This window comes from Erinaceus europaeus, chromosome 16 (genome assembly GCF_950295315.1).
Source record: "Erinaceus europaeus chromosome 16, mEriEur2.1, whole genome shotgun sequence".
Lineage (NCBI taxonomy): Eukaryota > Metazoa > Chordata > Mammalia > Eulipotyphla > Erinaceidae > Erinaceus > Erinaceus europaeus.
Genome location: NC_080177.1, coordinates 24,214,711 through 24,234,696, shown reverse-complemented (window position 1 = coordinate 24,234,696; position 19,986 = coordinate 24,214,711). Strand labels below are relative to the sequence as shown.

Below are 19,986 nucleotides of genomic sequence, written 5' to 3'. Positions count from 1 at the left end.
TCCCATGCCCCCTTCCTTTTCTTTTCTGCTCTTAAAAGAGTTACTCTTTCTAGCCTGGCAGTTGCTTTCCTGAAGATATATCCAAAGGAAACAAACATATCCATCCAAAGAGATCTATGCACACCTATGTTCATAGCAGTACAATTTGCCATAGCCCAAACTTGGAAACAACCCAGAAGTCCAGGGACAGATAAATGGCTAAGACAGCTGTGGCCTATATACACAATGGCTATTTAAAATGATTAATTCATTTCCTTCATCTCATCTTGGACGGAGTTTGAAGGAATCATGTTAAGTGACATAAGCCAAAAAGAGAAGGAATACCGGATGATCTCACTTGTAAGTAGAGCTTTAAAAGCAGGAAGAGAAAGGGAAAACAAAGTAAAATTTGAACAGGGATTGATGCATTGCACTAAAGCAAAGGACTCTGGAGAAGGAGGGCAGGGGTGGGGCTGGCAGGAAGAGGGTACTTTGGGGGTTCTGGAGAATGATTGTGGAAAAGGACCCAGGTTGGAGGTGAGAGTGTTTTGCAGACACCTATTTTGGTGAGATGAGAAATTGTGCCCATGTGTCAACAACTGGACTATAAACCATTAGCCCTAAGGGGGAAAACAGCTATGGGGGCTGAATAGTAGTGTATCGGGTTGAGCACACATGTTACCATTTGCAAGAGCCTGAATTTAAGCCTTGAGTCCCCACCTGCAGAGGGAAATTTTCACAAGTAGTGGAGCAGTGCTGCAGCTATCTCTCTTTATCGCTTCCTTCTCGATTTCTCTCTATCAAAAATAAAGTAAAATAACTTACAAAAAAGTTACTCTTCTTCTCCTCCTCCTTCTTCCTCTCCCTCTCTCTCTTTTTAATATTTATTTGTTTATTCCCTTTTGTTGCCCTTGTTTTTTACTGTTGTAGTTATTGTTATTGATGTCGTCATTGTTGGAGAGGAGAGAAATGGGAGAGAGGAGGGGAAGACAGAGACGGGGAGAGAAGATAGACACCTGCAGACCTGCTTCACCGCCTGTCAAGCAACTCCCCTGCAGGTGGGGAGCTGGGGGCTGGAACATGGATCCTTATGCTGGTCCTTGTGCTTCACGCCACGTGCGCTTAACCCGCTGCGCTACTGCCTGACTCCCTTTTTTTTTTTTCCGCTCCCTATGCTTTCAGTCTACCCACAGCAGCCACCCACCATGGATATTTTATAGCCATTAAAACTGAAGAGGGGGCAGCTGAGCTCAATCCTGCTAGCTACCCTTCACAGGTTCCTCTCTACCCAGTGTCCCAGTTTCACGGGGCCAGAGCTAAGGCAACCTTCCACCAGAACCTGGATTTTACAGCCTCAAAGAGATGCCTGGAGTACCCAGCACCCATGCTGGCCCCTAGCCCCATGAGAGCATAATGGTTATGTAAAGAAACTCTCATGCCTGAGGCTCCAAAGTCTCAGGTTCAATCCCCTACATTGTCATAATCAAGAGCTGAGCAGTGCTCTGGTTTAAAATAAGAAAGAGAGAAGCCAGACCTTCCACCTTCTGCAACCCACAATGACCTTGGGCCCATACTCCCAGAGGGATAAAGAATGCAAAAGCTATCAGGGAAGGGCATGGGATATGGAGTTCTGGTGGTGGGAATTGTGTGGAGTTGTACCCCTCCTATCCTACAGTTTTGTTAATGTCTCCTTTTTTAAAATAAATAAATAAATAAATTTTAAAAAATAAAATAGGAAAGAGACCTGCAGTACTATTTCACTGTTCATGAAGCTCCCCTCTTCACCCTCCTCCCTACTCCCACCCCAGACACATACACAGGTAAGGGCCAAGGGCTTAAAGCCAGGTTCATGCCATGGTAGTGTGTCCTCAACCAGGTGCACCACTAACCAGCCCCATGATGCTTGCTTGCTTGCTTGCTTGCTTGCTTGCTTCCTCCCTCTTTCTTTCTTCCTTCCTTCCTTCCTTCCTTCCTTCCTTCCTTCCTTCCTTTCTTTCTTTCCTTCCTTCTTTCTCTCTCTCTCTCTCTCTCTCTCTCTCTCTCTCTCTTTCTTTCTTTCTTTCTTTTTTCATTGCCACCAGGGTTATTGCTGGGACCTGGAGCCTGCATAACAAATTCAAAACTCCTGGTAGCCATTTTTTTTCCCTTTTTGTATTTTTAATTCTTTGATAGTTCAGAAGGAAATTGAAGGGGGAGAGAGAGACACCTGCAGCACCACTCCACCACTCATAAAACTTCCTCCCTATAGGTGGGGACTAGGGGCTTGAACCTAGGTCCTTGTGCCCTCTAAAAGATGTGCCACCAGTCAGTTTCAAGGTATCCACTTCATAGCTATACTCTTGGTCCATATAGTCATTTCTTCCTTAAAGGATCAGATGCAGAGCCTAGGTTTTTAAACCGCTCTACCAGTCTGCCTCCAGTCTGTCCTGCAGCCCTATGGTCCGTTACTCTTCCTCACCAATACTTTGGAGCCTTCTCTGTCCTAGAATGTCTGGCCTTAAGCTGGAGGGACCTTGGCAGTCCTCTGGTCCTGGCTGCCTCACAGCAGGTTAAAAAAAAAATCTTTGCAGGGATTTTTTTAAGGAACTAAATTTCTTTTAATTGTTTTTTGTTAGTGATTTAATATTGGTTTTCAAGATCGTAAGGAGTATAATTGTAACATGAGTGTTACTCCATACAGTTCCCACCATTAGAGTTCTGTGTTCCATCCCCTCCACTGGAAACTTCTCTATTGTTTTTCCCTCTTGGGGTACAGACCAACATTCTTTATGAGGTGCAGAAGGTGGAAATTCTGGCTTCTGTAATTGCTTCTCCACTAGACATGGGAATTAGCAGGTCACTCCATACCACCAGCTTGTTTCTATCCCTAATGGGTTTGGCCTCTGGAGAGGTGAGGTTCCAGGAAACACTGGTAAGGTCATCTGCCTAGGGAGGTCAGGATGGAAGCAGTAACTTCTGGAACTTGGTGGCTGAAATGCAGTAAGCTGAAAACAAGACAAAATGTTTAGTAAACAGGATCCATAAATTAGGAATAGAGCATATAAAAGTAGGGACCTTAGGGTAGAAGGAAGCTAGGAAGTCTATACTTTGGGGAATGTTCCTAGAAGCCCATGTCTTCGGAATCATTGCTTGAGCTTGATTGCTAACATGGGGGTAGACCAGAAATATTATTTAGGAAGAGGGAGTCAGAGTTGAGAGTAGAACTAGGAAATGGGATTAGGGCAGAGAGTTACTTGCAAACTTGAAGAAGATATACAAATGCAATTAACTATTTACCACAGTGATCTAACTCAGGGGCCATATCCATTCATATTTCGCATAGGAGCCTGTGCAACATGGGAGTCCCTGTCAGAGAGTTTGCAGTCCATAGTTGTAGCTGGGAACATTCTAGGCTGTGCTCATTTCAGTGCTATTCTTCTTTAAGTGACAGAGTAGAATGACCCAGCCTCCCTTTGGAGAGTGGGGCAGTCCCTACCATTGCTATTTCATAATGAGGGTACAGTCCTGAAGAAACCTACAAAAGGGCTTAAAGGGGGCTGGGTGGTGGTTCACCTGGTTGAGCATACATATTATAGTGTTCAAGAACCTGGGTTCGAGCCCTTGGTCCCCACCTGCAGGGGGAATGCTTTTTGAGTGGTAAAGCAGTGTTGCAAGTGTCTCTCTGTCTCCCTATCTCCCCCTTCCCTCTCGATTTCTGGCTGTCTCCATCAAATAAATAAAGATAATTTAAAAAAACGTAAGTATTTCTTTAAAAAGAGAGAGAAAAGGATCTATCAGAAGTCTAGGCCCATATTATCTATAGGAGAATTCAAGGATTCCCTGTCTAAAACCCTGGGTGATGGGGTGGCCTGATAGTGGCCAAAGAGGCCATCATGGGGCGAGATTTCTTTTTATTTTCTTTTGCCTCCAGGGTTATTGCTGGGTCTAGGTACCTGCACTATGAATCCACTGCTCCTAGAGTCGGTTTTCCCTTTTTTGTTGCTCTTGTTATTGTTATATCTGTTGTTATTGTTGGATAGGACAGAGAGAAATCGAGAGAGGAGGGGAAGACAGAGAGGGGGAGAGAAAGATAGACACCTGCAGACCTGCTTCACCACTTGTGAAGCAACCCCCCTGCAGGTGGGGAGCCAGGGGCTCAAACTAGGATCCTTATACCCTGTGCCATGTGCACATGTGCCATGTGCACTTAACCTGCCGTGCACTTAACTTAAGTGCCATGTGCACTTAACCTGTGTCCCTGTGCCATGTGCACTTAACCTGCCGTGCTACCACCCAGCCAGGGGCTAGACTTCTTAAACACAGGAACATCTTAGAAGAGTGTCAGGCTGGCAAAATAGCTCACTTGGATTGCTTTGCTATGTGCACGACTCAGGTTCAAACCTTCCCCCCACCGTATTTAGTGTTGTGGTTTCTGTTACTCTTTCTCTGCCTCTCTATCTCTAACTAAAAAAATGAAAACATAAAATAGAAGAGAGGGCCATTCTGACATGCAAACATTATAGGTAGGAGTAAATGGAGTCAATGAACCCATATTATTTGGGGCCACATTGGGCTAGGATTAGTGAAGGCTTTGTTTGTTTGCTTGCTTGCTTTTAACATGGTCTGAGATCATGCATATCAGGCATGCGCTCTAACACGGAGCCACCTCCTGGGCCTGCAGGTGCATTTTGGTGAGAAAAGACATGATCCTTCTCCTTATGCCCTCTGTCGAGACGGACATGGCTCCAGTAATTAGCATGAGATACTATCTAATATACACAAGGGAGAGTGGTGACAGGGCAGGCCTGCCCAAGCCAATGTTACACTTAGAGGAAAAGTTGGAGAGTTTGTTTCTCCTTCACCTCTTCTCCCAAAGCCCAGCAAAGGGCAGACAGTCAGCAAATGACTGTTGAGGAAATGGAAGAGGGACGCACAACAGTTCAGCATTTCCCCAGAGGTGCAGGTGGCTCCAGGGCTCTGGTGCAGGGTTTATTCATAAATCCATTTACCCAAAATCCCAACTACACTAGGAGTCCTGAAATCTCTTCCCGGTGTGGGTGTGCTGCTGGCTGCTCACTCTGTTTTAGAGGTAAGTGTGCCGGGTCACAGCTGGGGAAGATGATACCCCTGAGATCCCACTGGGAAGCTTCTGGACTCTTAGCCCGACCCCCACCCCCATGTCCACCCCCGCAGATCCCACCATGGAGAGCTCCTGAGACAGACTCATCAAAGCCGGAAGCCAAGCCCTTGACAGGTGATTGGACTGAGATCTGAAAACGGAGATGGACTGAAACTCCCTGTGCCCAGATGTCCTGACCACAGACCAGAATGCAGGAGGAGGTGAGGAACGGCAGACACTCTGGGTCTCTCCTCCCTTTCTCAGAAGAGGGTAAAAGGCTTCTTGGAAATTCCCGTCAGGCATCCAAATGAGCAAATCCACAGCATTTTTGCTGTCAGGTTTCTTGGCTCGATTGTGGGCAGACTGACCAGCTGTTCCATCGCCCCCACTCCCACTCCTCAGGACTGTCTTAGCTTCAAAGACTGGGTTCTCTGTTTCAGGCTAAGCAGGCCCTACTTGTGAAATGCTCTGAAACTCTCCCAGACTTCAGAATATGCCCACATGAAGGAATCATTCTTGGGCCTCCAGGAACCTCTCTCACATACATACAGCCCGTATCCTGTCCCCCTTGGCACTTGCTATAGCACTCCTTTGAAAAGAGGAATGGTCCCGTGGCACTGGGTGGATGGAGGCAGGCCCACCATGTGCAGCTGCTCAAGAGACGGGTGGGAGCCAAGATCTACCCTTGCTCGGCTTGCTAAGCTTTGTGTCCCAGCACGGCTGTGGCCACACAGAAGAAGGGATGCCTTTTTACACGCAGGTGCCATATGGGCTGCCCACGACCCCAGATGGAGACCCCAGTGGTGAGAATGAGCCAAACCACCCCCCTTCGTGCCACTGAAGGAGTCTAGCCAGGTGTTCCTCAAGTGATCAGCAAAACTAACAAGGCAGACGTCTTAGGAGGTAATAGAATATGATGGCTAAACCAGTAGGCCCAGTGGGGCTTTATGTGTTATTTTTCTTTTTTAATGTCCCGAGTTCAGATGACAGTGAAAATCAAACTAGTAAGATGTACTCAGGAAGGATCAAATATCTGCTTTCTGTTAAACTGCTTTAAGGAGAGTGAAGACTTACTGTAAATCTAGCCCCTTCATGCTAGAAATGCAGGGGTTTGGAATCTTTCCCGGGCATAGTGCACTAGTGTCACTTACCTACCTAGAGCCTGCTGCTCGGGAAGTGGGCCCTAAAAGAGGAAGCCCAGTGGGCAGCTTCTCTGGGAAATGGCCGGCTCTCCTGGTAGAAGTTCCAGCATGTTCCATGCAGAGCACCAGCAACTGACAGCACCCTGTGAATGGTGGCCAAGCCCTAACATGCCCCTTGGGGAAGGGACTAGGATTCTGGCACAGGAGGAGGAATGCATGACAAAAGGTTAGCGCTCCAGGCTTGGGGTGTAACCTACCTGGTGGAGAGCTCGCTCTGGCTAGATGAGAGGACCCAGGTTATAACCTCAGTACCACATAGGAGCACTAGGGCAATCTCTGTGGGTGGTGGAGTGGTGACATGATGTCTCTTTGTCATCATCTAAGATAAAGAGCAGACTCGGTGAGGGCATACCTGGTAGAGCACACATGTTACAATGTGCAAGGACCTAGATTCAAACCCCCAGTCCCTACCTGGGGGTGAAGCTTCACAGGTGATATAATGCTATAGGTATCTCTCTCCTTCTTTTTTTTTTCTCCAGGGTTATTGCTGGGCTCGGTGCCTACACCATGAATCCACTGCTCCTGGAGGCCATTTTTCCCCCTTTTTGTTGCCCTTGTTGTTGTAGCCTCGTTGTGGTTATTATTATTGCCATTGTTGATGTTGTTTGTTGTTGGATAGGACGGAGAGAAATGGAGAGAGGAGGGGAAGACAGAGAGGGGGAGAGAAAGACAGACACCTGCAGACCTGCTTCACCGCCTGTGAAGCGACTCCCCTGCAGGTGGGGAGCCGGGGGCTCGAACCGGTATCCTCACGCCGGTCCCTGCGCTTTGCACCACATGCGCTTAACCCACTGCGCCACCACCCGACCCCCTCTCTTTCCCTCTTTATCCTCCCTTCCTTCTCAATTTGTCTTTATCCTAATATAAAAATAAATATATATTCTTTAAAAAGATAAAGGAAAAAACAGGAATTTGAAAGAAGGATGACAAAAGTCAGCCTGGAAGCAGTGGAATTATGCATGCACAAAGTCCTGGTGCCACAAATCACAAATTTGAAGGAGGGTAATGAGGAGGAGGAGGAGGGGCTCAAGGGGGGAGGGGGAGGAGGAAGAGGAAGGGCTGTGTTCCCCACTCCTCCTGCTTTGCATCACAGGCACATTTAGCCAAGGCCCCTCATCCCCATGAGCAGGAGCAGATGTCCCATCAGAAATTCTTCCCTAGCCTGGTATCCTTTGCTGTCTGCGAAGACCTCTTGGAGCTCAGACAGCAAGCCGGTGCTGGGAGAGTGGAGAGAAGAGACTAGCAGGGAGCAGGAGCAGGAGCAGGACCTGCACAGCACAGCTGCCCTGCTTTCTCAAGTGTTCCCCTAGGCTGAACTTTAAAGTGGGGTCAGGGGATGGATCTGAGCTGTTTCCCAAAGCTTTGGTGGCCCTCAGAGCTCAGTTCCCAATCCTCCTAGCCCTACATGCTCTCTGACTCTAAGCCCAGGCCTGTTAGACACTCCTGGCCTTTCCCAAGGGAGGCTCAACCTCCTCCAGGTTTCTAAGAGAAGTCTTGTATGCAGAGGCCATTGCTGATGACAGGACACATGAGCATGTCCTCCTGTCAGGAGAATCATGCCACTGTTGCACTGATGCTGTGGGATGCTCTAAGGAAACAGATCATGGGGACAGACAGCCAGGATCCCAGGCAATTCCACTCCTGAGTGAGACTCCCTTGACTCCCTCTTATTCTTTTTTAATTTTCTATTTAAGGGGACTGGGCAGTGGCATGCTCAGTAGAGCACACACATTACAGTGTACAAGGATCTGGGTTCAAGCCCTTGGTTCACATCTGCCAAGGGAAAGCTTCTTGAGCAGTGAAGCAGTGCTGTAAGTCTCTCTCTCTCTCTCTTCCCTTCCCCTCTCAATTTCTGTCATTATTCAACAAATTAATATTTGAAAAGAAAAAAGAGAAAACAGATCAATAAAAATATCTTCTACTACAATAAAAACAACAAGAGCAACAAAAGGGAATAAATAGATATTTAAAAAATATCTTCTATTCAAAAGCTGTCCCACTTCAGTGGGGACTTTGCAGATGGTTTCAGGCCCAGATCCTTCCTATGCCTTATTAAAATGTTCAAATGGTGGTACACCCAGTTAAGCACACAAATTACACTGTACAAGGACACGGGTTCAAGTCCCCACTCCCTACCTGAGGGACAGGTGGTCAGGGAGTTTTCTCAAGCAGTGAGTCAGTCGGGGGATACAGTTCAGTGTGTATAGAACTTGCTAAGTCTGTGCACACTCAGTTTGGAAGAGAAGGAAGAGAAAGACAGGGCAAGGGTAGACCAGGAATTCCTTTGTCCCTTCAATGCTCATTCACCTGTGAGATAGGTAGGTGAGATGCAGTAGCAGCTAAGACAGAGTCCCTGCTTCCAGGTCAGACGTACATGTCACATACAGGGATGAAGTTGATTTTCCCTCTTTATTACATCCCTGTTTCCTGACTATATTAAAAACTTGGGACTTATGGCATAAATATGTGGAAGTGATCTTCTGTCCCCATTGATGAGTCCTGAGAGCTCACAGCCTTGTAGAGGTTTTTCCCATCAGCATCATTCTAGTCCTCTCTGTATTTCTGGAACCACTGCATTTTGTCTCCATCTTGGCTTTAAAGCCTCCAGATGGACATATCAAAGCACCTTTGGCCTTGATCTCTTTCCCTTGAGTTGCTACAGTGTTGGTGGGGTTCAGGCTTCCCCTTGGAGTGAGTGAGCCCAGGCAGAGGCAATATAAGCTATTTGAGATTCTTATCCAGGGAACAGTCGTTACTTTCCATGTTTTTTTTTTCTTATTTTATTTTATTTATAAAAAGGAAACACTGACAAAACCATAGGATAAGAGGGGTACAACTCCACACAATTCCCACCACGAGAACTCCGTATCCCATCCCCTCTCTTGATAACTTTCCTATTCTTTAGCCCCCTGGGAGTATGGACCCAAGGTCATTGTGGGATGCAGAAGGTGGAAGGTCTAGCTTCTGTAATTGCTTCCCCGCTGAACATAGGCATTGCCAAGTCGATCCATACTCCCAGCCTGCCTCTCTCTTTCCCTAGTAGGGTGGGGCTCTGGGGAATCGGAGCTCCAGGACACATTAGTGGGGTTCTCTGTCCAGGGAAGTCTGGTTGGCATCATGCTAGCATCTGGAAACTGGTAGCTGAAAAGAGAGTTAACATATAAAGCCAAACAAATTGTTGAATAATCATGAACCTAAAGGTTGGAGTGGTGCAGATGAAGAGTTGGGAGGTCTCTGATTTGTAGATAGCTAGTAGGCATATTTTAGTTATATTCCAAAGAGCCTGTGGCTATACTAGTTTTCTTTTTTTCCCTGAGCCTGAAATCTAATATGCAGGTGGATCCAAGTTATTATCTGGGGAGATGATGTCATGGCTGGAAAAAGGACCAGAAAGCTGGATCAGGGAAGAGAGTATCTCCCAAATATGGGAAAGGTGTATAAATATTGTTGACTGTAACTTTCCATGTTTATCCATCAGAGCAGCTTGAAGAATCTGCCAGCTCTAGATAGCAAGTAAGATAGGAGAGTGGAGGAGATAGCATGATAGCTATTAAAAGAGAGTTTCATTCCTGGAGCTCCAGAGTCCCAGGAACTATTGTAGTCCCAGTGCTATTGTAGTGTAGTGTAGCCAGAACTGAGCAATGCAAAGGAGATGATTTGTAACAGAAAAGACAGGGCCCCTATGCTCAGGATGTCTACTGCCCCAGTCTTTTCTGCACTAAAATCTCTATGTGTGAAACAAATTAGCAGTATTAAAAGGTCTTTGTGGTGCTGTGTGCCAGAAACAAGTCAGAATGGAAGGACAGTGTTGGGGTATGCAGAGGGACAGAAAAGACTGAAAAGAAAAGGCCCTTCATGTGACCAATCTGGAGTTTACTTCCCATGCCGCTTTCCACCTCTGCTCAATGATCTATTGCTACATAACAGATCCTCCTAAAGCACAGTCGTATAAAGCAAGTTATTATCATCTCTTCATCTATGCTGACTTGACTCAGATAACCATTTCCTAATAATGCCCAAGGCTGGAATCCTTTGAAGCTTTTACTGAGCTGAACACCCAAGCGGCCACTGCTTATTCACAGATCAGATATTCTGTGATGTGAATGTTGCTGGAAAACTCAGTAAAGAGCCCTTGACTAGAGCACCTTGCTTAGCCTCTCTATTCTTCCAGGACAGCAAACATTTTCTAGAATACATGTCCCAGGAATGAAGGATCTAAGAGACCAATTGAAAAGCTTCTTGTAACCAAGTTTCAGAATGTCAACCCTACCATATTCTCTTGGTCACGAGAATTCCTATGGCTCACCTGGCTTCAAGAAACAAGCAGCGCACATACACCAGGAGGGAAAGGTGGAAGGCCGCCACCTGGGAAATCATTCACCAGCATTTCCTTTATATAAGGACAAGATTCCTTTCTTGTGCTGGCATAGGGGTTAGAGCTGAGGAAGCAGAGAGAAAGGAGTGTACTGCTGTATCTAGAAGGCGCTTCTTGAGCCCCACTCCACATCTTTCTCTCGTCTCATAGCCTAAAGTGTGCTCTTAAGAATTCTGGGCCAGAATGTAGAAGAGAATGGAAAAAAACCACTTACATCATCATAACTAACCAGCCCACATTTGAGAATGAGCTTACTACGTGACTATCTCCACAAAGCTGTTTATCTGCCCTTGCTGCGGCATGGCCTTTAAGGGAATTAATCTGGTGCCAGTGACATCCCAAAAGTGGTTGCTCTGGAGACCTAGAGGTCAAGGATGGCAAGGAAGTTTCTTGCCAACATGACCTCATGTAAAAATCTCTTGGCGTGTGTGTGTGTGTGTGTGTGTGTGTGTGTGTGTGTGTGTGTGTCCACCTGGTCTTTGAGCTATCCATCTTTCTGATGTGTGTATACAAGGTAAACTAACATACAGAAGTCACAAGCTGCACTTCTGACTCCCTCCACTCCCCCTGACTTACCTTAATTGGGGGTAGGGGATAGGGAGAGAGGTGAGGTGTCTAACCCAAGGCTGTAGTGCTTTGAGACTGTCCTTGTCATTCCTTTCCACATTCATCTAGTCTACCCTACTAGAGAGAGCCCATCCAGTTTCCTCCTGCTACATACACATATGGACTACTGTTTTCTCTCACCTTCTCCTTATAGCTAGAGACAAAGGGGAGGGGGGAGAGACCACAGCATCAAAGCTTCCTTCAGTACAATGGAAGTTGGGTTTGAGCTCAGGCCATGCTCATGGCAAAACAGCACACTGTACAAGTGAACTATTTTGCTGGCCTGATTGCCATCCTCTCTACAAGAAACCAACAAACAGAACTGTAGGGATCATACTTGGTGGCTCTTGTACCAGTTTCATATTTGTCCTATGCACACACTACTTCTGTTTAGTTTCTTAAAAGAAATAATAATAAATTAAAAAACACTACCCAGTCCATAACCCATTTATCTTCCTAGTCCCAAGTGACATGTCAACAGGGAAATGAAACAGTCTGGTCACCTAGACAGAAAAGGAAACTTTTTTTTTTTTCACCTCAGAGAGACACTGAGACAGAGAGGTAGAGAGTGTAAGAGACCACAGCACTGAGGCTTCCTTCAATGCAGTGACCACCAGACTTCAACCTGGGCTGCCAACATGGCAAAGCAGAACACTATTCAGGTGAGCTATTTTGCCTGCCCAAGCTTGCTTCTTTAAAAAATTTTTTACGTTTTTTTTTTGTTTTTTTTTTTTTTTTTTTTTTTTTTTAATGAGAGAAAGATAGAGCTTAGAGCACTGCTCAGCTCTAGTTTATGGTGGTACTTCGGACTGAACCTGGGACCTCAGAGTCTCAGGCATGAGAGTTTTTCATATAAACACTATGCTGTCTCCCCTTCTTCTTCTAGCGTTTGCCCTTCTTCCGTAATTTGCCTAGTCATTTTAAACAGGCATCTGCTTCCAGTGCCCTAAGAATGTGTCTTTTCCACAATACCGGGACCATTTACACTGTCCCAGTGTCTCCTGGACATCCTTGTCATTTTAAATTCCCTCCTTGCCAATTGGGATAACATTTTATTGTAATGATGTGTGCTTCCTGCAGAAACATGGAAAATGACAGTCTCTTTTTTCAATGAAGCTTGCAGCGGCCCTCAGATGACAAGCAATCCTTTCCCCCATGCTCTCCGCCCCAGCCGGAAAGGGTTAACGCAGGCCTGAAACACCCGGTAATCTGAGCCCACGGCCTCCGCGCATGCGCCCTGCGGCCCTCCACTCTGCAGCCGCGGGCTCCCCGCTCCCGGCCGCCCAGTCCACAAAGGCCCGCTTTGTTCTCTGGGTTCTGTTTTAAATATCTGAGGACTCTTCCCTCCTCGGCCCCTGCGCCAAATCCCCCCTCCTGGCTGCAGGCGCTGCACAAGGGCGCTTTGTGGGGCCGAGAGAGGGTCGAAGGGGCTGGGGGCGGGGGGGGGGGGAGGAGTACTGCCCGTGGGGCTGCTCCAGTTTCGCTGAGTTGACTCAGCCTTTTGGGTCATCTAGGCCGAATCGGGGCGGGGGGAGTGGGGGGGGGGGCACGGGGCTCACCTCCACATCTCATTTTCCCCCCTCTGATTTTTGCAAGTAAAACTGGGGACCTGGGCTAGGGGACCCCAAGGAGTCAGCAGTCCTTTTCCAAAGCTGGAGGTGCAGGGGTGTGGAAGAGACGCAGCCCGGCCCAGGCCCTGGGGCAGCCAGAGCAGGCTTTCTTATCAGCCCATCGCAGCTGCACATATTTAGAAAGTGCCTATCACTCAGACACTTGGGAAAGCGTGGCATTCCAGCGCAAACCAACCTGAACCGGGTGGAGAAGCTGGGGAGCCTCCTGCCTGTGGCCCAACCCCCAGGTGCTGCAGAAAAGGCAGGGCCTTTACCACACCCGCACTTCTGAGGCCTGCTGCGGGTGGAGCTGGGGGGGGGGGGGGTCCTGTCTGTTTTCTTTGAGGCCCCCTAGAGGGAGTCACACCTTCGCTGATAGTACTCCTCCCTCCCCAGGGTGGTAGGTGAAAATTGGGATGGAGTTCAAATAAAAGTAGGCTTTCAGCTGGCAGGAGGATGGACCCTCCCCTCGCCTGGTTGACAGTCTTTGCAGCTTTTTTTTCCCCCCTTTTTAGCTCAGATGTTCAGTTTATCTGCTTCTTCTTGTCTAAGAGGAGGGTTTCTTGTAGGCTGAGGAGCTTTGCAAACTTGAGAATCACAAAATCTAGCCCTTAGTCTATTTTCTTTTTTGAAGTTTGGAAAGTCGCTGCCTTTCAGGCCAAGTCTGGGAGACTTGAAGTGAAGCGCAGAATGTGGATTTAGCCACTCAGAAAAACAGACTTGGTCTTGAGTTGATTCCAATGGGGGTTTTCCTATTTTGGGTTCCTGAGCCTCCACCCCCAAACCCCAACCCTTAAGAGGAGTGACTGGAAATTGACCCTTCTAGCCCAGGGCAGGAAAAGGAAGAGGAGGAACCGGCTTGGGAGGATCAGATTCAGAAACAAAGAACTTTTATAGTTTTGTTGTGGTTGTTCTAGGCCTGGTTGGGAACCCCCCAAACCTCCCTTATGGTTTGTTATAAATCTCAGAGTTGCATTTAGACTGCCTAACTAAGAGACTATAAATATATCCTGAACTTTTTGTGTTTTATCAGAGGTTATCTTTTCCAAGGTGAAACTGGAATATTAGAACTGAGAAACCTTATAGACACTCCCCTCCTGTTTTGCCATCTAGTCCAGAACCATCTAGAAAGATAAGACAGGCTGACCTGGAGGCGAGGAGTGAGGATCTTTCCATTTTCCCATGCAAGTCGCAGAGGAAAATGAATAAATAAAATGACCAGATTTTCAGCTCCACCTTCCTCCTAAACTTTTTTGCACAGAAAGAATTCTGACTTAAGAGTAAGAAATTTAGTGGGAAAGTTCTGGGTGTTAGGCAGCTCAGAGGGCAAATTAGGCATCTCTGCTAGGTCCACCCCCTACACACACACTCCAGAACTCCAAAGTTTACAGGGACCACTCACTTTCTGGCTTAGAGACTGAAGTCACGTTCCACACATGGGGTTGCTAAGGGCCAGAGAAATCCTGGATATCTGTTTCCAGGCACTCTTCAACCTCCTGAGGAATTTCTCCAAACAACACTAAGTGTCCTTTCACCACTCTGTAAGCCCCCTATCTCTGGGGATGATAGCAGCTCCCAGCCCTCTGCCCCTCCCTCTGCCAGCAGGGCAACCTGGAGGAGCTTAACAGTCCCAGAAGGTGTTAGCTAAAAATTTGGCTTCCCCCATGATGGGTACAGGTGCAAGGCCTCCCCAGCTAGAAAACTATAAGGTAGCCATTCTTGGGACCCCTTGCCTGCATGCACCTGCTGTCTCTAATTGTGGCAGGCTTACTAGAGCACACCGGAGAAGCAGTGATGGCTACTTAGAGAAAAGCCATGACTGAGAGCCCTATAGCATGGCAGTACCTGCCCATGTGGGCAGGAGGTGGCAAGATTTCTACAGCATGGGCATTCAGAAGGTCATATTGTCATTCAGAGGGTCAGGCTGGCCCTGGCTCTGAGAGGTGGGCCTTCAGAACCAGTCCTTCTCCCAGGGGTTGTTGGTTTATTCACAGATATCGTTTCAGTGTGAACTTTTATTTCAAAGAAGTGAGGAAGGTAGTGTGCAGGAACAGATTGAAAGGTGCAGAGAGCTCAAGCCTTGTCATGAGAGGGCCACAGAGAGAATGAAATCTCCCCGAGTTCTCTTGTCTAATTTATTCTCAGCCTTAGTCCCACTGGAGCCAACTTTCTATTGGTCCATTGGGATTACCTGTCATTTTCTATTGGACTTCTGTTTTGCAGATGTGGCTACCTTTCTAGTGCCTCTCCCATAGTGAGAGGTGGTGTGCTCTTAAAACTCTTCCCACTACCCCCTGGCGCTCCCTCTAAACTCTTCCCTTCTTATAGGGAAAACAGGTGGCTAACAAAACAAGACAAAATGGCCATAATCTCAAGTACTCCTGAGTGAAACTAGGGCCTGGGGGGGCCTTCTTGCCCAGTGTTTTTCCCCTAACAGGATCTTTCCAGACCACCTTCAGCTTATACATTGACTTAGAGACTTCTCCAACTCCTCCCCTTCCTCTTCCTTCACTGAATTCCACATTAAATGCCCCCACCCTCACCACCCTAACCACTGACACACATGAACTACTATTTCAGGCTGTCCCATGGTAACTCAGTCTGGCAGCCAGCATGGCTCAGTCTTGGCGTGTCACCTTTTGACTGTTCAGCGAGCTGTGTTGGTGCAAGAATCAGAATGTTTCCTTGCAATTTGGCCTTCTTTTATAGGAATGAGTGGAAAAAATGGAAAAACGAAGTGCTGATGCTAGTGATAGGAAGGGCAGGGCGTATAAACCTAATATAATTGAGACAAAGATGGAAATCATTATGTGTGCTGAAAGCGAGGGGGTGGGGGGAGAGGGACTATTAAGCTTCAATCCAAAACTCGCTGGATTTAAGCCAGTGCATTCACTTGTGAAGGGAAAGAAGAAAACTAGAGTGCATCTATGAAATTCCGCACACATATGGTCAGAGATTACATCTCAAGGTAGGGTATGATTAGGGATTTGCCGTATCCTTTCTGTTCTAAAGCGGTGTTGACTTCATAATGGTTATTTTTTTAGAGCTGGGGTGAGGGAGAAGCTGTGAGACTAGGAATCAGGAGAGCACAGTGATGATATTGTTTGGCTTCCTGGGAACAGAACTGGCCCTTATAACTTGCAATTCTGCTACTGGCCTCTTGCATGCTGGATGGTGGATTTTCAGGAAAGTGCTACATATGAAAGGCAAGGGCGTCCCTTAGACCCGTTTTCTGTGGGGGTAGCCGCAGCACCATAGCTGGTATGAGGACGTTAATGAATGCCCCGGAAGGGATGGAGATGGGCTCCACAGAGGCCCCTGTGCCAGGGGCTTTCACAGCTCCTGGGTGCCAGCTTCCAGAAAACCATGACAGTCAAAGGCAGAGAATGTGAGGGCTGACCTTTTCCTCTTGGGAACCAGCTCCTTTCATTGCCTCTGGCCCAGCTGTCCTGGATTTGGGGAGGGGGCCTGCTCCCCTTAGTCCTTGCACACACAGTCTCTGGGCTCTGCCTAGATTGGCTGCTCTTTCTCAGGCTGCCTGGCTGCCTCCCAGTCCATCCTGATCCTCAGAGATTCAGCTCAGACTTCTGCCTCTGGCTCAGTGGGGTGGGGGGGTGGCAGAGCCTCAGAAAAACCTCCTTAGCACAACCATTTTAGATTTTGTAGGCACTTACAAAACAAAACAAAACAAAACAAAACAAAACAAAACAAAAAACTTGCTTTACTTCCATCCTTTCTTTCTGCCATTAGCTGAGGCTCCATGCCTGCACTACACATCCATTGCTCTTGGCGATTATTTATTTTATTTTTCTCTTTCTTTATTCCTTTTTTTTAAAAAAAAAAAAAATAGAAACAAAGAAATAAGAGGGAGAGAGACTTGCAGCACTACTCAACTTCGCAAGAAGCTTTCCATTCTGCATGTAGGGACTGGAGACTTGAACCTGGGTCCTTGCACATGGTGATTTGTGCACTCTACCAACTACACCACTGTTTAGTCCCCCTTCCTTCCTTCCTTCCTTCCTTCCTTCCTTCCTTCCTTCCTTCCTTTCTCCTTTCTCCTTTCCTCCCTCCCTCGCTTTTCTTATTTTTTTTCTTCTTTCTTCTCATATAGAGCCAAGACTTTGCAATATGTGATTTTACTTTTCCCAACTTTTTTCATTCTTTTATTTCAGGGACAGAAAGAGAAAAAGAGAGATGAGGAGAGACACCTCAGTTCCAGGACTTTTCCCAGTGCTGTGGTGCTCCCATGTAATAGCAGGACTCGAATTTGAACCTCTTTGGTGGCAAGACACACTCTTTACCTGGTGAGCTCTCTTCCACCACCACCAGCCCCTCCCCCTTTTTTCCACTTTCAAAAACTCAAGCCATATGTCTAAGCTTTTCTCTCTCCCCCCCATAAAGTCCCTTACTTTAAGGACACCCTGGGTGCTAGAGTGTTTTCACTCCCCCATACTGAAACAGGACCCTTCATCCCCCACCTCCCAAGATTCTCTCTGAATATTTTTCCTATGTGAAACCATGGCTGTTTCCTCCAACCATGGGGTTCTTGCTGAAGTTTCAGTGCTTTCCTTAGAGGAAAACAACCCAGCAGTGCTGTATGATCCAAAGCCTTTCCCAGGGAGGGCGGCCAAGTGAGTGCAAGAGCCTCTCGGAGGCCAGGCTGGCCTGGCAGTCTGAGCCTGTGATGTGATGTCTGAACAGCCTCTTTACAAACACTCCAGTCTTTTCCAGGGATGCCATCCAGATGGGGCCGCTCCACAGCAGCCCCTTGAAGTCACACAGGGGTCCTGGCAAGAGGTGTGGGGAGTAGTATCAGGGAATGGGCCTCAGCTGGTGGCCCTGGGTTCATGGTGACCCCAGAAGGAGCTGAGCTCTCTCTGGTTTGCATCCTCCCTCCCTTCTTTCCTTCCCTCCCTCCCTCCCTCCCTCCCTATTCACTCTGCCCTGCTTCCCTCAACTGATCTGAAAAGCCCAAGGGAGCCAGCTCAGAGAAGCCTAGCCATGCCCACTTCCTGCCTACCAATGGTGACACCCAAGGGGCTTCTCTTGGAGGGAACCATCATGGCCACAGCTGCTCTCAGTGCCAGGCCCTCTCACTCCTCAGGTCCTTGGGAGCTCAGCTCTTTGGGGCCATGCCCAGGCTCCACTTGACAGAAAATGGGTTCCTCTCCTATCAGGCAAAAGGCTCTAGTCAAGACGTGGCTGTCTGGAGGTAGAGAGAGGGTGACTTGGCAGAGCTAGTGTCAAGGTTCAGGTGCATCTACTCTGAGTGATGCCCCCCCCCCAATCCAAATAAGATAACATGCCATTTCCCCTGACTACTGGCTCTCTTCATCCCCTGCCCCACACATACAAGGCATTTGCATCCCACCCCCCTGTGATATATAAAAGGAGCCAGGGTGGCCCCCAGTGAGGACAAGGCTATGATTCAGAGAGGCCTGAGTGACATCCTGAGCGTGAGAGTGCAGCTGGGCAGTTCATGAACAGGGCCGTCCTGGGGAGAGTCAGCCCTGTCCTCCAGCCTACAAGTGCCTATTGTTTGCTTTCTTGTTTTTCTCCAACTGTTTAGATGTGCTGGGAGCACAGAAAAGCCCCAGAGCGAGGCCATCAGCCAGGGCCAGCCTGAGACAGGGAAGCCTGGGGCTGGAGCTCCAGTGAGATCCACCGTTAAACTCGCTTCTCCAAGAGCCCACCTCTCCCTACCACATGACTATGCTGGGGCCCAAGAGCCTGGGGCAACCTCTTTTCTGCCAGCAGTGGGCTTGGGATGTCCCACCAGCAAGGTGTGAGGCTCAGGGCTGCTTGGATGTCAGCCAATCACAGCTGCCCACATAACCTCGGGCTGTCCAGGAAGTGGGCTGGAGTTTTTCCTCATTGCTTGTCGCTGACCAAGACTGACCAAGGCCAACGGGGAATTAATATGTGCTGGCCCCTTGGGTGCATCAAGAGCTTAGGCTCCCAGCCTCAGTCTCTTGGGTCTGACTGACTCTTACCTCCAGTTCTTCCTAGCTGCATCACCTTGGACAAATGACTTAACCTCTCTGAGCCTCAGTTCCCTCCTTGGTAAAATGGCACCTACCTCAGGGAACAACTGTGAGTTTAATGAAAATGAAGGGAGAGCACAGGCATAAAAATGAGTCATTGGTAAATACTGACTAGTCTTTTTTTTAAACTTTTGAATATTTATTATATTTTATCACTTACTGAGTAAAGACAGAGAAATTAAGAGGGAAAGAGGAGAGAGAGAGAGAGAAAGAGAGAGAGAGAGACATACATTGATTCATTGCTCATGAAGTTTCTCTCCTGCAGGTAGAGACTGGGGCTTTGAGTCTGGGTCCTTGTGCATTGTAACGTGTACCACTGTCCAGCCCCTGTCTTAGTTCTTTTAAATGATGATGATGATTACCACTAAGGTTGTCACTTTGACTTGGTGCCTGTACTATAAATCTACCATTCTTTTTTTTTTTTTTTCCTTATTTCTTCTTTTCTCCTCTTTTTGCTAAAGACAGGAAGAAATTGAGAGGGGAGAAGAAGATAGAGAGGGAGAGAGAAAGAGAGATACGTGCAGACCTGCTTCACTGTGAAGTGTCCCCCTGCAGGTGAGGAGCAGGGGCTCGAACCTAGTTCCTTATGTATGGTAAGGTGTGCGCTCTACCAGATGCACCATTAGTCAGCCCTTCAGCATGTTATTTCCATCAGTGTCTGCTGTCACACCACCCTGAGACAGCCCTCTGGGCTTTGAGCACCCTCTTTTGCACCTTAAACTGAATGCTGTTGACAGATTCCAGTTGTGGGCTGGAGAACAGCTGTGCAAAACAGCAGCGCCAGAAGAATGACAGATGAAGTGCTGGCGGTTGGTTAGTGATGTGAAATAGGGGAGGAGAGAACCCATGGCCTCTGCCTCCTCCCCTCAGCCTCAGATCCCTCTCTCTCTTGGGCTCCTCCTATTACCTGCCCTCCGTCACAGGGTAGGTCTCTCAGCCCTACCCTGAGGTGGCCAGTGGCAACCCCTTACCCTGCCAGGGAAGCCCCTTTTCCCTGTGTGCCCACAAGTGAGGGGTGGGGGAGATGGAAGTGAAGTATCTGGAGATCTTTCAGGATCCAGGGCCTGGGGGA

The 19,986-nt window shown here is 47.8% G+C and overlaps 1 protein-coding gene across 6 annotated transcripts in view; it reads left to right on the top strand.

Moving 5' to 3' along the window:
* Positions 1 to 19,986, top strand: part of RAD51B (RAD51 paralog B) — a 975,550-nt gene that overhangs the window by 901,058 nt on the left and 54,506 nt on the right. For 2 of the 6 annotated variants that reach the window (XM_060174764.1, XM_060174756.1), the window contains 2 exons: positions 5,152 to 5,298; positions 17,043 to 17,285. The gene's annotated coding sequence lies outside the window, so the exon portion shown is untranslated. Of the gene's footprint in view, positions 1 to 4,988; positions 5,048 to 5,151; positions 5,299 to 17,042; positions 17,286 to 18,439; positions 19,112 to 19,986 lie in introns of those variants that run through there. The other 4 variants (XM_060174759.1, XM_060174760.1, XM_060174758.1 and 1 more) reach the window with 3 other exon arrangements.